This window comes from Pelodiscus sinensis, chromosome 5 (genome assembly GCF_052426305.1).
Source record: "Pelodiscus sinensis isolate ZL-2025 chromosome 5, ASM5242630v1, whole genome shotgun sequence".
In the NCBI taxonomy this organism is placed as follows: Eukaryota; Metazoa; Chordata; order Testudines; family Trionychidae; genus Pelodiscus; species Pelodiscus sinensis.
In genome coordinates this window covers 31,657,617-31,670,577 of record NC_143056.1, presented here as the reverse complement: position 1 = coordinate 31,670,577, position 12,961 = coordinate 31,657,617, and the positions used below count along the sequence as shown (strand labels likewise).

At 44.6% G+C, this 12,961-nt stretch overlaps 1 protein-coding gene and 1 long non-coding RNA gene across 3 annotated transcripts in view; one reads left to right on the top strand and one right to left on the bottom strand.

Annotated features, from left to right (window-relative positions):
* RPS6KA5 (ribosomal protein S6 kinase A5) overlaps positions 1-12,961 on the bottom strand; it is a 189,330-nt gene that overhangs the window by 171,534 nt on the left and 4,835 nt on the right. The gene's annotated exons all lie outside the window — the stretch shown is intronic.
* On the top strand, positions 6,054-9,136 carry LOC149524304 (uncharacterized). The gene is made up of 3 exons (XR_016349598.1): positions 6,054-6,169; positions 8,669-8,729; positions 9,003-9,136. It is a non-coding gene; the product is annotated as an uncharacterized LOC149524304 (long non-coding RNA).

Below are 12,961 nucleotides of genomic sequence, written 5' to 3'. Positions count from 1 at the left end.
AAGATGGATTTTGAAAGAGTTTTGATCTCTTTTGGTAGTTGCTTTCCTGGCTGCTGAGCTGTTATAGCTGAGACCTCCCAGAGCTGAACTGATTCAGTGTCCGTGTTGCTCTGAAGGGGGGCAATTATCCCACCTGTGCTTTGAGTGGGAGGGGCCAGAGCTTCTGGCCCAGCAGGGGAGAATGATGCAGAGTCCCAGAGAACAAGAAGGTGTCTATCAGTGGTATGATCACACTGGGGGACAGCCCCAAATGGACTTCTGTGATCAAAGCTGTCCCTGAGAAGGTAGACCAGTTCTTCCTTTCTCTCCTCCTCCGCCCCCTCCCCACATGTTTCCCTGACTATGTTAACTGATCCATGCCCAGGAGTGGAAAACCTTACCCTCTGCCAGTCCCCACAAGCCTGCAGCAGAGCCAGTAGGTTCTCAAAAGCACTTCATATGGATAAATAGCTCCTTGTTACCCAACTGGTAGGATGAGCTCCAAGAGTGAGCAGTTTTGGGCTAGCCTTGGCTGAAAGGTGAAACCTGTTGAATGCTGACCTCCTTAAGTCTCTCACAAAGCTGACCAATTTTATTTTTAGTGTAACACTCAGTATTTCCCTTACACATTTTAGTTACTCCTGAAGGAAATAAGAGGAAGTTATTGTACATTCTCCTACTCCTCAATCAGAAAATAAAAATGTTTTCTTTGTAACAATTCCTGAAGGGCTCTTAATTCTACCAGGTTGTTATAGTCCTGAAACAGATCACTCACTAGCTTTCTTACCATATGAATATGTCCTTGAAATGACATTGTTTAGTGAGCAAATGTTCTTAACATTTAAGACATATTAATACCATATTTAAACACACACTCTGTTCAGCAATGTTAGTTTGGTCTTATTACTGAATGCTACTTTTAAAGTGATTTAAAATGTGTTACTTTTAACATAAACACAACATCCTGCAGATATACAATTTAAATTGTAGGGGTTTTTTTAGTAAAATCTGTTTTTGCCATTGCAATCCAATTCCAAACATGTTAACCCATTTACAGTGTGGCTACTTAATTGTAGTCAATGTATCACACAATTTGGATTTAAAAAGAAAGAATTTTTAATAAATGGAAAAACAAAATAAATAACGAAACTCAAAATCCATAACAAGAAAAAAGAATTTCATAGGGCCATACTACCAGGACCAAGGAGAAAACAGCCAGACCACAACTTTGGAGTCCAGAATTCTCTCTTATATGTTGGACTTCTTACCTCATGGTATTCCATAGCACATAGTTATAACAGGATACGATGGCCTGAGAACTGGCGTCTGAGTTCCAAGAACCAGGAAACTATGGTTTTCTGACAAAAATATCCAATTTATAACCTTCCCCAAACCAAGGGAGCAGAGTAAGATGCCTTACCATCTCTAGAAATTTCCTGTATTATCGATACCATCACAGAACTTCTCAGAAGACACTAGAGTAAAAACTAATCATCCTTAATAGTTATTGAGTACATCTTGTTGCACTCGATTCCATACAGGTGGTGAAGAGACAGTATAGAGCCAAATGTTCAGAATGCCAGGGACAGCAAACTGCACCCCAGAAGGTGATCTTGCAGACATAGATCTTGGATACAGTATGAAGGGTGGTGCTGAAGCTGGGGTGATGAAGTTGGTCATCATTTTTTACTGAAATATCTTGAAACAGACTGGTCTTGCTACTCCCAATGGTATAGCTAAAGGAGCCACATGCACCCAAAGCCTCAGATTTTTATTTTTATCTTTTTTGTAACAACTGCATAGGGAGTAAAAACAAGGCACGACACATAGAGGGACATAAACTTGGTCCCTTCCAGGCATAATGAACATCTAACATATGTGTTTACCTCAGGAATGGAGTCAGAGAAGAAACACTTTTTAAAGGGCTGAGGGACCAATAAGATTGTAGGGATTACCAAAGGCATGTGGCCACTTAAATTACGTTAACTCTTCACTGAACTGATCTATATAACTAGGTGCAATAAAGAATTTGACTAAGACAGGCAGAGGACATGAAAATTGAATTGTTAGCTCTCTGGCAACAGTAAAGGAATTAAGGTAGCCACAGATGCACTTCCTTATAGGGTAGAACAATTATGTTACCCTCACACATTTCCCAATTTTCAAGGCAGTTCAATAGTTGTATCTTGAGGCACCATATCTCACACAGGGAGATTCACCAAAGCTCTTGAGAAACAAAAACATTTTAAAAACCAAACCTAATGAAATATTTAACTCTGAAGAGTCAGAGTTGCCTGTTTATGGCAATTAGCAAAATTAGCAGCATATAAGTACAACTGGTTGTTTCTAATCAAGAAAGGGGTATCAAGAAGGCAGAAGATTCCAATATACATTTCTTAAATTCAAAATCTATAGCTATAACAATACTTCTTGACATGAATTGAAACTTACTGCCTCTCAAGTAAGATGCTTATATCTAAAAGGGATATTATATTCTTCACTTGATTCTGCTTCCAATTGAGCAGTAATAGTTACTTTGTGTTCCTTATACTTGTGAAGTGAAAGTTGAAACAATCTAAACACACTGGAATCTTGCCAAGTTTGTCTTTTTTTTTTTTGTTTTGTTTTGTTTAAATTGAAGTCTTTCTTAAGTACCATGGAATATCAAAAGTATTTGAATTTCAGACAAACAAGCAAAAAAAAGTAGACATGAAATCTGAAGAAACAAAGAAAACAAAAGTGTTATCAAACTGCTTGAATACAAAGGAACAGTAGAATCTTAAAGGACAGACTAATGAAAAAGCTTTTGTGAAAGCTTATGAAGTTCAATTATGCTTTTATTGTGAAGTATCTGTCTAACTTGCTATTGCTTTATGCAATTCACTGGTACTTGTATGCATAAGACTCTTGGAAGATTTCTTCTGCAGTAACAGAATATCAGAAATAATTAGGTCAGTATACTGTAGATAGCTGTGCTTTTTAGATTAGATGAATCTCAATGCCGTGCAGAAGAAAATAAAATGACTCTGTTTCATTACTATAATAATTATCCTCTTTCAAGGGGTTTACCAACAATTGTTTGTATGGCAGGTGAAAAATGTGTATCAGGTGGACTGTTAGAAAAGCAGAAACAGCTAAAGCTAGATCAAAATTTTTGTATGCTCATACAGCCAAGAAGATGAAATATCATCTTCTGGATGCAGACATTGCAACTGTAACCCATATTATCATCACTTCCAGATTACACTACAGGTTCAACCCCCCTGGTTCGGCACCTCACAGGTCCCAGACAAGGGAGTATACCAGATCAGAGGAGATAAGGGCTCTCCCAGGAGCTGACCTCCTGGAAGGCTCCCCTCCTGGTTATCACCTTGCTTCTGGCCCCGCTCCCAGCCCCCCGGCAGCTGCCAGGTTGTCCTGGGCTAGGCTCTGCTGCCACCCAATAGCCGATGGTCTCTGGTCCATGCTTCTCTTGTTCAGCAACATCCAAGGTCCTGCTGAACCATGAATGTTGCCAGAACAGAACATCCCAGACCAAAGAGGTCCAACCTGTACCACAACATGTTCTATATGATGTTAGATCTTAAATCTATCCAGAAATTGATGCGGGCACAGTAGTCATCATCTTTCCTTAAAGAAAAAACATGCCACAGGTTACATCTTTGCAGAACATAACAGTGCTACTGCATCCTCATGGGTTCTCTATTATATACCATGTAGAAATTAAGGGGCCAGTTTTGAGTCACATCATTCTAAATAGACCGTGACCTACTTACTTGAAAAATCACTTCTCTATAGATGGATTTAAAATAACGGGTGGACTGTAGAGGGAGATTTAAGAATATAAATGTGTTTTCACATGCTAGATTCAGTATGTTAATTACTGGCAGAAAAGCCTTACTGAAGTATTTTCAAAAGTTTCAGGATGCATGTACAGCAAATCATGAGCATTCCCCTTGAAAGAATGAGTGTATAACTCAAATAAAAATACCAGCTGAAGCAGAATTAGAGTGAAACACTTTTGAAGATACATTTTGACATTATTTGTACATGTTGAATTTCTCTCTAGTCCAGCACACTCTGATCCAGCAATATCCATGGTTGGGCATGATTTTAATTACCTAGATGTCTACTTATCATGGGTGTGGCCAAGTTTCTCGTGGTATCAGAAAGTTTTACAGCCACCAGTCCTGGCTCTCGGTGTTCTGTGCTGTTATTTAGCTCTTGTTTATCCCGAAGAGGACGCCTAAACTGCAAGAAAAGTTTGAATCTAATATGGTGAATTTCCCACCACCCAGTTTTGCAAAGTTGAAGGTCCATACCCTCAATGCCAGGGAGAACCAAATGTACAGGTTGAACTTCCCAAATCCAGGACTCTCTAGTCCGGCAACATCCATGGTCCAGCATGGACATTGCTGGACCAAAGATTAGGGCAGAAGTCAGCTGAGATAATATGGGGTTTGCAGAGTCCCGGAGGGGGGGCCGCAGCAGCTAGGAAGGGGAACCCCGGCATCGGGGGGGCAGGCCACATCGGGGACCCTCCCCTCTGCCAAGGAGCTCTGGTGTCAGTGGGGTTATGTGGCTGGACAGCCCCTGGCAGTGGGGCCGGTAAAGCCTGCAGCAACAATGGGGCTAAGATGGCTAGACAGCCCAGACCAGGAAACCCCCAGTGGCAGCAGAGCCAGACAGTGGCTCGGGAGCTCCAGCTGGAGAACCCCAGCAGCAGGGCCAGGCAGCAACTGGGGAGTGATGGCCCTAACAGGGGAACCCCAGCATTAGTGGGGACAGAGGGTATCAAGGAGCCTCCACACTGACTGGGTAACCCATGGTGTCAATAGGGTCAGGCGGCCAGAGAGCCCCAGCAGCGGGGCCGGTGGTGGCCAAGGAACCCTGGGAAACCCTCAGTGGCAGCAGGGTTGGTGATGGCCAGGCAGTCCAGGGCTAGAAAATCCTGAGGAACCACTGGAGGTGGTAGGGCTGGTGGTGGCCCTGACTGGAGAATCCCTGGGAACCCCCAGCACAGCCAGCGAGAAGCAGGATGGGGAACCTCAGCCAGGCCAGCTTTAGCAGGAAGCCCCTGCCTCGGGAACCCCAAGGAGAGGAACCATTAGCAGCGCAGCCAGCAGGGGAAGTTTGACCTTCCCTGGTCTGGGATGCTCAGGTCCCAAGAGTGCTGGACCAGGAAAGTCCAACCTGTAGTTCAAAGTAGCACATCCCCATTAAGGAGCTTACCATCAACTCAGAGAGTGAGGCACTTTGGGCAGTTTGCATTCTGGACTATGCTCACGGTGTCTGCTGGATCCAATACTCTGCAGCAGACGGGTAGGAGCTCATGTCACCAGCATGCCACATAGCACTTGTCTAGTCCCTCTTTCTCTCCCTTGAGTGAAATAAAGGGGAGGCAGTATGCTTGTGCCTTTTGGTACCCTGGTTGCCCACACAGACACCATAGCAGCATGAGCACAGAGCCCAATTTGCAGGAAAGCACTGACATGTTCATGTGTGTCATGTTGGGCCTAATGGGACTTCACTTTGAGAGTATACACACATTACCCCACCAGAAAGAGGAAGACGATGAAGCTCAGAGTGGCATGGAGGTGTTTCTCAGGCAAGTCCTGATGCTCCTGCTAGCGCACTTGCCAGTTAATCCTCTGAATACAGTGCAACACCAGTTCTGGCGCTGTGAAACAAGCTCAGACTGGTGGTACCACATTGTGATGCAGACATAGAATGATCAGCAGTGGCAACAGAACTTCTGCATGCACAAGGCCACATTCCTGGAATTATGCGAATGGCTTTCCCCTGCCCTGATGCACAAGAATACCTAAATAAGAACCACTCTGACAGTGTAGAAGTGCATGGCAATTGCCCTATGGAAGCTTGCCACTGCAGACAGCTACTGGTCAATTGGGAATCCATTGGGGGTAGGAAAATCTATGTCATGATATGAAGAAGTGCTGACCAGCACACGGTGACTAAGGAGTTAACTCAGGTACCTAGCAAAGGTGTTGGCTGGGGGGGAGGGGCGGTTTGGGCAATCAGCCAATAACAATGAAAGTAGGAATTTCAAACGGGAAAAGAAGGAGTTTTCTCACTCTCTTCTTTGTTTGAGTCCAGAGCAGTTTCTCCCAGGTATTGAGGAAGATGGGAGACACTTTCTCTCTCTCTAAGAACGGACTTCTTGAACTGTGTAAGTAGGGAAAAGTTTAGATAGTCCATCAGGGTTTATTGTTTTGGGGGTTTGGAAATCATGTCTGAGTTGGCTAATTGTTTTTCTCTTTTGTAACTAAGGATTACAGCCCAGGGACTGGGGGAGGAGGTGAAGGGAGTGAGTGAATACACACACACTTTATTTTGAGGGGGTGTTTAAAAAAAAAAAGTGCCGGTACTCCAGGGGAAAATTTGTTGAGCTCTGACTGGAGGTGCCGGTACTGCGTACCGGGCAGTACCATCACAAAAAAAGCATATTGTGTCTCTCTCACTCACTCACTCACTCACTCACCTCGCCAAGCCAGAATTGGCTTAGAGGCGGGGGGGAGCACGCAAAGCTTCCACCTGCCCTGCCAGGAGCACGTGGCACTTTGAAGCACCACGCGCTGCTCGTACGGCCGGGGCAGAGAGTGGAGGAGACATCGCGTGCTCCCCCGCCCCCAGGCCAATCAGGGCCTGGGGGCGGGGGAGCTGTGTAAAGCTTCCTTCATCCTCCCAGTCCTGCAAGGAATCCGTGGCACTTCAAAGTGTGGTACTTACAGGGCGGGAGGAGGCTTCCTGCGCTCCCCACCCCCCAGGTCCTGATTGGCCTGGGAATGGGGGAGCGTGGCAAGCCTCTTCCAGAGCATGAGTGCCTAGTGGGATGGGGGGGGCAAAAGGTCTCTCCCACCCCCAGACAAATCATGGTCTGAGGGTGGGTAGCCCCACCCCCCTCCTGTTTAGGCCCTTCCCCTTCTGCTGCAAAGAGGAAAGCTGCTGTACCCCTATGCGGGGTCTCTCCCTAGTGATGCTGATGAGGTGCCCCACTAGCTAAGACCACCAACACTGATCTGGAACAGCTTGGTGATAGGCCTGGGGGGTCCAAAAGGGCCACTGCAGCAGTGGTTGCCACTAGAGACGCCTGAATACCAGGACCTCCTGCCTATGCTCAGGACAACAGTGTGCTGAAGTACGTTGACTCCTCCTTGACCTGTAAGACTCCGGTTCAGACTCCAACATAAAAGTCGAATGTGGGGGGGGGGGGGGGAAGGACCGCCATAGAGGTGAAGTGCTGTGCCGCACTGGAAGCCCTTGTGACAGGAGCCCTCCTGCAGGTTTGATACTATGTGGACTCGAGCAGTCCTAGGATCAGTGCTGAGGAGAACAGTCTCATGTAGGCGAATGGTGCCAAGGTCTGGACTCAATGATACCAGCTGTGATGCTGGAGTTTATGGTGTCAGGAGGCCAGGTGGTTTTGCAGGGTACTCTAGCACCAAATGCGACCCTTTTGACTTCCACACCTTCAAAGCAGATGACCTGCCTCTTTCCCACCTCTGCCGTTTCTGCTGCACTGGAGAATAAGAGTGGTGCCAAGGCACGGCAGTTGGTGCCAGGGAGGTGGTGCACTCTGCACTAAAGATGGCACACTTCTTACAGAGGCCACCTGGTCCACTCCTGAGGCCCATGGCGCAAATGGGGGTGCAGAGAAGTATCCATTAAAAGGTTTCTAGATGCAACTCCCTATTCCCATGGGTTCTTGACATAAAAGCTTTGCACATCTAACTCTTATCTGCAACATGCACCACTCCCAAATACTTAAGATAGGATTTGTGGTGATCACGTGTAGGCATAAACTTGTTGAACTGCTTGCATGGTTTAAAGCCACAGAACGGAGGCATGCCCCAGCCTTGGGTATGAGGAGGAAAAGGACTCCCTGCTGAGAACTATCAAATTACTTCACAACTAACTACAGAAAACAAAGCTAGAGACTAGCTGGAAAGAGAGAGAATTCCAAAGACCATCACTGGCAGTAAGAAGGAACTGAGGGAGGAGTGGGTTAGAAATGGGCTATATACCTTGCTATACTGGTGCCACTCCAGGGGTCTTCATTGCCAACTTATGTGTTTCTGCTAGGGAAAAGCTTTCTGACGTCTATGCACGTGGCGCACACACACACACCTGACTTGGAATGCACATGACCAATCATTTGAAGAAGAAAGCTGGGTTTTATAGTTCTCAAACTGTGGATTTGTTTCCAGAGATAACGTTTGTTAAGAGCAAAAATGTTTTAAAATAAATAAACATATAGAAGTGAGGAAACAGACCTCAATCCTATTGTCCCTCTGCAAATTTGTGTATAGAGTCAATCCCTTACCGCTCTCTAAAAGTGCAAAGTTTCAAAAAATTCGGAATAGATATGGGCAAGGAGAAGAAGTAGTCTGTAGATATATGTAAGAAAGGAGGGACAGGCAGAAGAAACAAAACTGAAATTAGTTGAGCAGCATATTCCAGCAGTCTTAAGGTCTTTCTGAGACTTCATTGACTGGAGATCTACCATACCATTCTCTCACTAGTAGGGAAAACTTATAATAGCAGCAGACCGTAAGAGAGACCCAGTTTGGAATCTTTTAATGCATGCAAAATGCAAACAGGTGCAACAAAGAAATGCAAGGCCTGGTTGCCTAAATGAAACAACATTGTAAGAAATGTTCCTTCTTAGGAGGAAGCTGCGTTGAAGATGATGAAAGGAACATGTCTACACATGAAGGACCTTCAGCTTGGTAAACTTTTTTATTTCATACTTCTTTAAGAACTGCCTATCTACCTTCTGGACTATTCTTGAATTATCATGTTTGAGCAAAAAAATATATATAGTTGTAACTCAACAGTACTATCATTTTTGTGTGGTTGTGATAAATAAATAGCTGAAATAGAAAGCTCTTTCTTTTCCAATTTCACCTTTAAAGTAGCACTGTCATTGAATGCAATGAGTAATACTAAATGAGCAGTGTAGTAGTAATAATTAAATAACTGCATTGACTTATTTTGTTTAGCAGAATCCATCCTCAACATACAAGATTCTGGAGACAATCCACCTTCAAGATCACCACCATTTTCTATAGTTTCAGAGTTATATGCCAATTATAAGGTTTCAGTTACATCTTGTGTGTCACAGCCATAATACCTGTAACACGAAGAAAAAAAGTCTCATCCAGAAATATCATTCAGAAATAGTCATAGATAAGTTTGTGATAAGAACCAGCAGATTACAAAAAATTCATGAAAAAATGGCCTATTATGTTTAAGTAACAAATTCTCCTTTCTGTATGATTGAGAACCCACACTTGATAGGTCAGTCATTAAGACTAGGATACAGTCCACCCAACAGAGCAGATGTTGCAGGCAAGTTGCTGAATAAAGTGTAGAGAAAAGAAATTAAGCAGTGTTCAAAAAGTCTAGAGGGGGTAAAATTGCTAGCCTGAATTTTGATGGATCGAGCAATGTCCAGAACAATCCTATTGTATGTATTTATGTGACAGAAGAAGGGAATGTCTTCCTTACAGAAACAATTGATACATGAAAACAATGCACAGATAGCAGAATACTTAGAAGTAGCAGTAAAAGCTATAACAATCTGAAAAAAAAATCAAAATGTCTAGTATGCAGTTTGGTCACAGACTGTGCTGTAAATGTATCCAAGATGAGAGTCCCAAGCTAATAACATACATTTGCAGTGCTCATTTGATGCACCTCCTAGCCAAAGACTTCAGTGTTTCAAAAATAAAAGCTAATGTTGTTGAAATTGAAATATACTTCCAGAACAACCACTTTGCAGTGGCTGCTCTGAAAAAAGTGGGAGGAACCAACATAACTTTCCCACAAGATATGCAGTGGAACTCAGTAATGGATTGCTTTGAGCACGATATCAAGAATTAGTCTAGTCTGATGATACTTTCTGAACAAAATAATGAAAAAAATAGATGGCAGTATCATAGCCAAAGTTCTCAACACTGGGCTTAAGAGAAACGTTAAGCTTCCCCTGAGTACTCTAAAGCCTATGGGTATGTCTACACTACAGAGTTAGTTCGAACTAACAGACGTTAGTTCGAACTAACTTTCATAGGCGCTACACTAGCGCTCCGCTAGTTCGAACTTAATTTGAACTAGCGGAGCGCGCTTAGTTCGAACTAGGAAAACCTCATTTTACGAGGATTAAGCCTAGTTCAAACTAGCTAGTTCGAATTAAGGGGTGTGTAGCCCCTTAATTCGAACTAGTGGGAGGCTAGCCCTCCCCAGGTTTCCCTGGTGGCCACTCTGGCCAACACCAGGGAAACTCTATTGCCCCCCTCCCGGCCCCGGAGCCCTTAAAGGGGCACAGGCTGGCTACAGTGCCCGTGCCAGGTGCAAGCCTGCCAGCACCCAGCCAGCAGACCCTGCACCTGGCACAGCTCGAGCCAGCCACCCGATGCCCCCCAGCCCTCCCCCTCTTCCCTGGACCAGGCTGGCGGCTCCCAGTAGCTTGCCCGAGACCGCAAGAGGCGGGCACCCGCCTGGGCTAGTGTGGACATCATGGACCTCGTCCACGATCTCTGCACTAGGCACAGGAAAGTGGCCGTCTAGGGCAGGAGAGCTGCCAGCCTGGCCACCCAGGAGCAGGTGTGCATGAAAATCAAGGTGGTCCACTGAGACCCCCGACCCTGAGCTCTGACAATGGCCGTACAATGGCCGTACTGGGTCAGACCAAAGGTCCATCTAGCCCAGTAGCCTGTCTGCCGACAGCGGCCAACCCTAGGGACCCTAGAGGGGATGGACCGAAGACAGTGACCAAGCCATTTGTCTCGTGCCATCCCTCTCCAGCCTTCCACAAACCTTGGGCAGGGACACCACTCCTACCCCCTGGCTAATAGCACTCCATGGACCCAACCTCCATCACTTGATCTCACGTCCCTTTAAACTGTTCTAGTTCTAGCCTTCACAGCCTCCTGCAGCAAGGAGTTCCACAGGTTGACTCTTTGCTTTGTGAAGAAGAACTTTCTGTTACTAGTTTGAAGCCTGCTACCCATTCCTTTTCTTTGGTGTCCTCTAGTCCTTATTTATGGGAACTAATGAAGAACTTTTCTTGATGCACCCTCTCCACCCCACTCATGCTTTTAGAGACCTCTATCCTGTCCCCCCTCCGTCTCCTCTTTTCTAAGCTGAAAAGTCCCAGTCTCTTTAGCCTCTCTTCATATGGGACCTGTTCCCAACCCCTGATCATTGTAGTTGCCCTCCCCTCTCCCACCCTCTCTCTTCCCCTCTCCCACCTCCTTTTCCCAGTCTCCCCCAGTTTTGTTCAATAAAGACAGATTCCATTTTTGAACACAATTGTCCTTTATTTTGTACATCAAGAAAAGGGGCTAGGGAAGGGTAAGTGGAAGGAGGTGAGGGAGGAATGGGGTACGAGCCCCCGATGGGGAGGACTGGGCTGGCTCTGCGGGCTTCTGGAGGTGGAAGCTCTCCTGCATCCCCCCAATTGCCTCCTCTCCCCAGACGGCAGCCTGCGGCAAGTGCAACCGGTCTGATGGCCGAGTGCTGTGATGTGCCCAGTGTGGGCACTCCGGGCACTCCAAGCCAGGACTGGTTTGCAAGCAGGGCACCCCTGAGAACTGTCTGTCCGGGGTGGGGGTCAGAACCCTTTAAGCATAGCCCTCGGCTAGCCTGAGACAGCATCTCCACGCTCTAAGTCCTCCTCTGATGCCCTGCCGGCACTGCTTCCGGCCATCCTTAAGCCCGGTTCAGGGTCCACTTAATGTGGACATGCTAGTTCGAATTAGCAAAACGCTAATTCTAACTAGTTTTTAGTTCTAGACACGTTAGTTCGAATTAGCTTAGTTTGAATTAACTAATTCGAACTAAGTTAGTTCGAATTAGCGCTGTAGTGTAGACGTACCCTATTTCTGTATCCTTGAACAAAGTATAGGGAAATAGTTACTTTATTGCTGATGCTGTTGAAATCTGGAAGGAACTGAGTGGGATCTTAAAAAGAATAATATGCAATGACAGAGTTAAATTACAAGCATTAAAAAAAAAGAATGGGACAAGCACCATCTCTAGCTCATTTTCTTGCAAATGTTCTCAATATTCAGTACCAAACTTAAGTGCCAAGGAAGGGGAGTTGGCTATGACATGGGCATCCAGCAATCATCCCTACATAATACCAACTATAAGAAACTTTGGAAGTAAGGGTGAACCATTCAAGAAATATGTTTGCTGGTGTTTTAAAGAAAGTCACACCATTGAACTGGTGGAAGTCACTTGAGCATTTGGATTCAAGTGTTAATCTCACTTTTAACAGCAGTAGCTTCTTCTGCCAGTATAGAAGGAATATTTTCTTCCTTTGGACTAGTTCATTCCAAATTGAGAAATCATTGGGGACTTGAAAAAGGAGGAAAGGTTGTTTTTCTTTTCCAGATTACGAACAAACAGGAAAATGAAGTGAAGAGGATTGAATTAGCTGCAGAAGCCAATATTTTAAGTTTCTCATGTTGACAGGCTGACACAGTCTATTTAATTTTTGTTTTAAAATGAATAGTTCACCTTCTAATGACCTCAAATATCTGCTTCAATTACCTTTTGGTAAATGAAATAACCAATCATTCATTTTCTGATACAGCTATAAAACTAATCTAAAAAGTCTTCAAAATAAATCACTGTTTTAAAATGTGTAGTGTATACCTTCTGAAAATTAAATCTACATCTGACTTATGAAAAATATGTTTTATGGTTATAATAACCAACAAAAATTCACTTGTATGTCAAAAACCATGATTAAATTGAGTCTTCCTGACTAGAAATTTAAATAAATTTGATTTAAATAAATGCTGGTGAACTGCAGCTACAGACTGCCACATTGCTGTGGCATTTGCCACTAAGCAGGATGTTGCACTCACTGTATAAGTGATTGCCTGAAGTGATGTCTTTTTTTTCCAATCAGTTGACCTTCTGAGATAAAATGTCAAACAAAAGAGGTGTA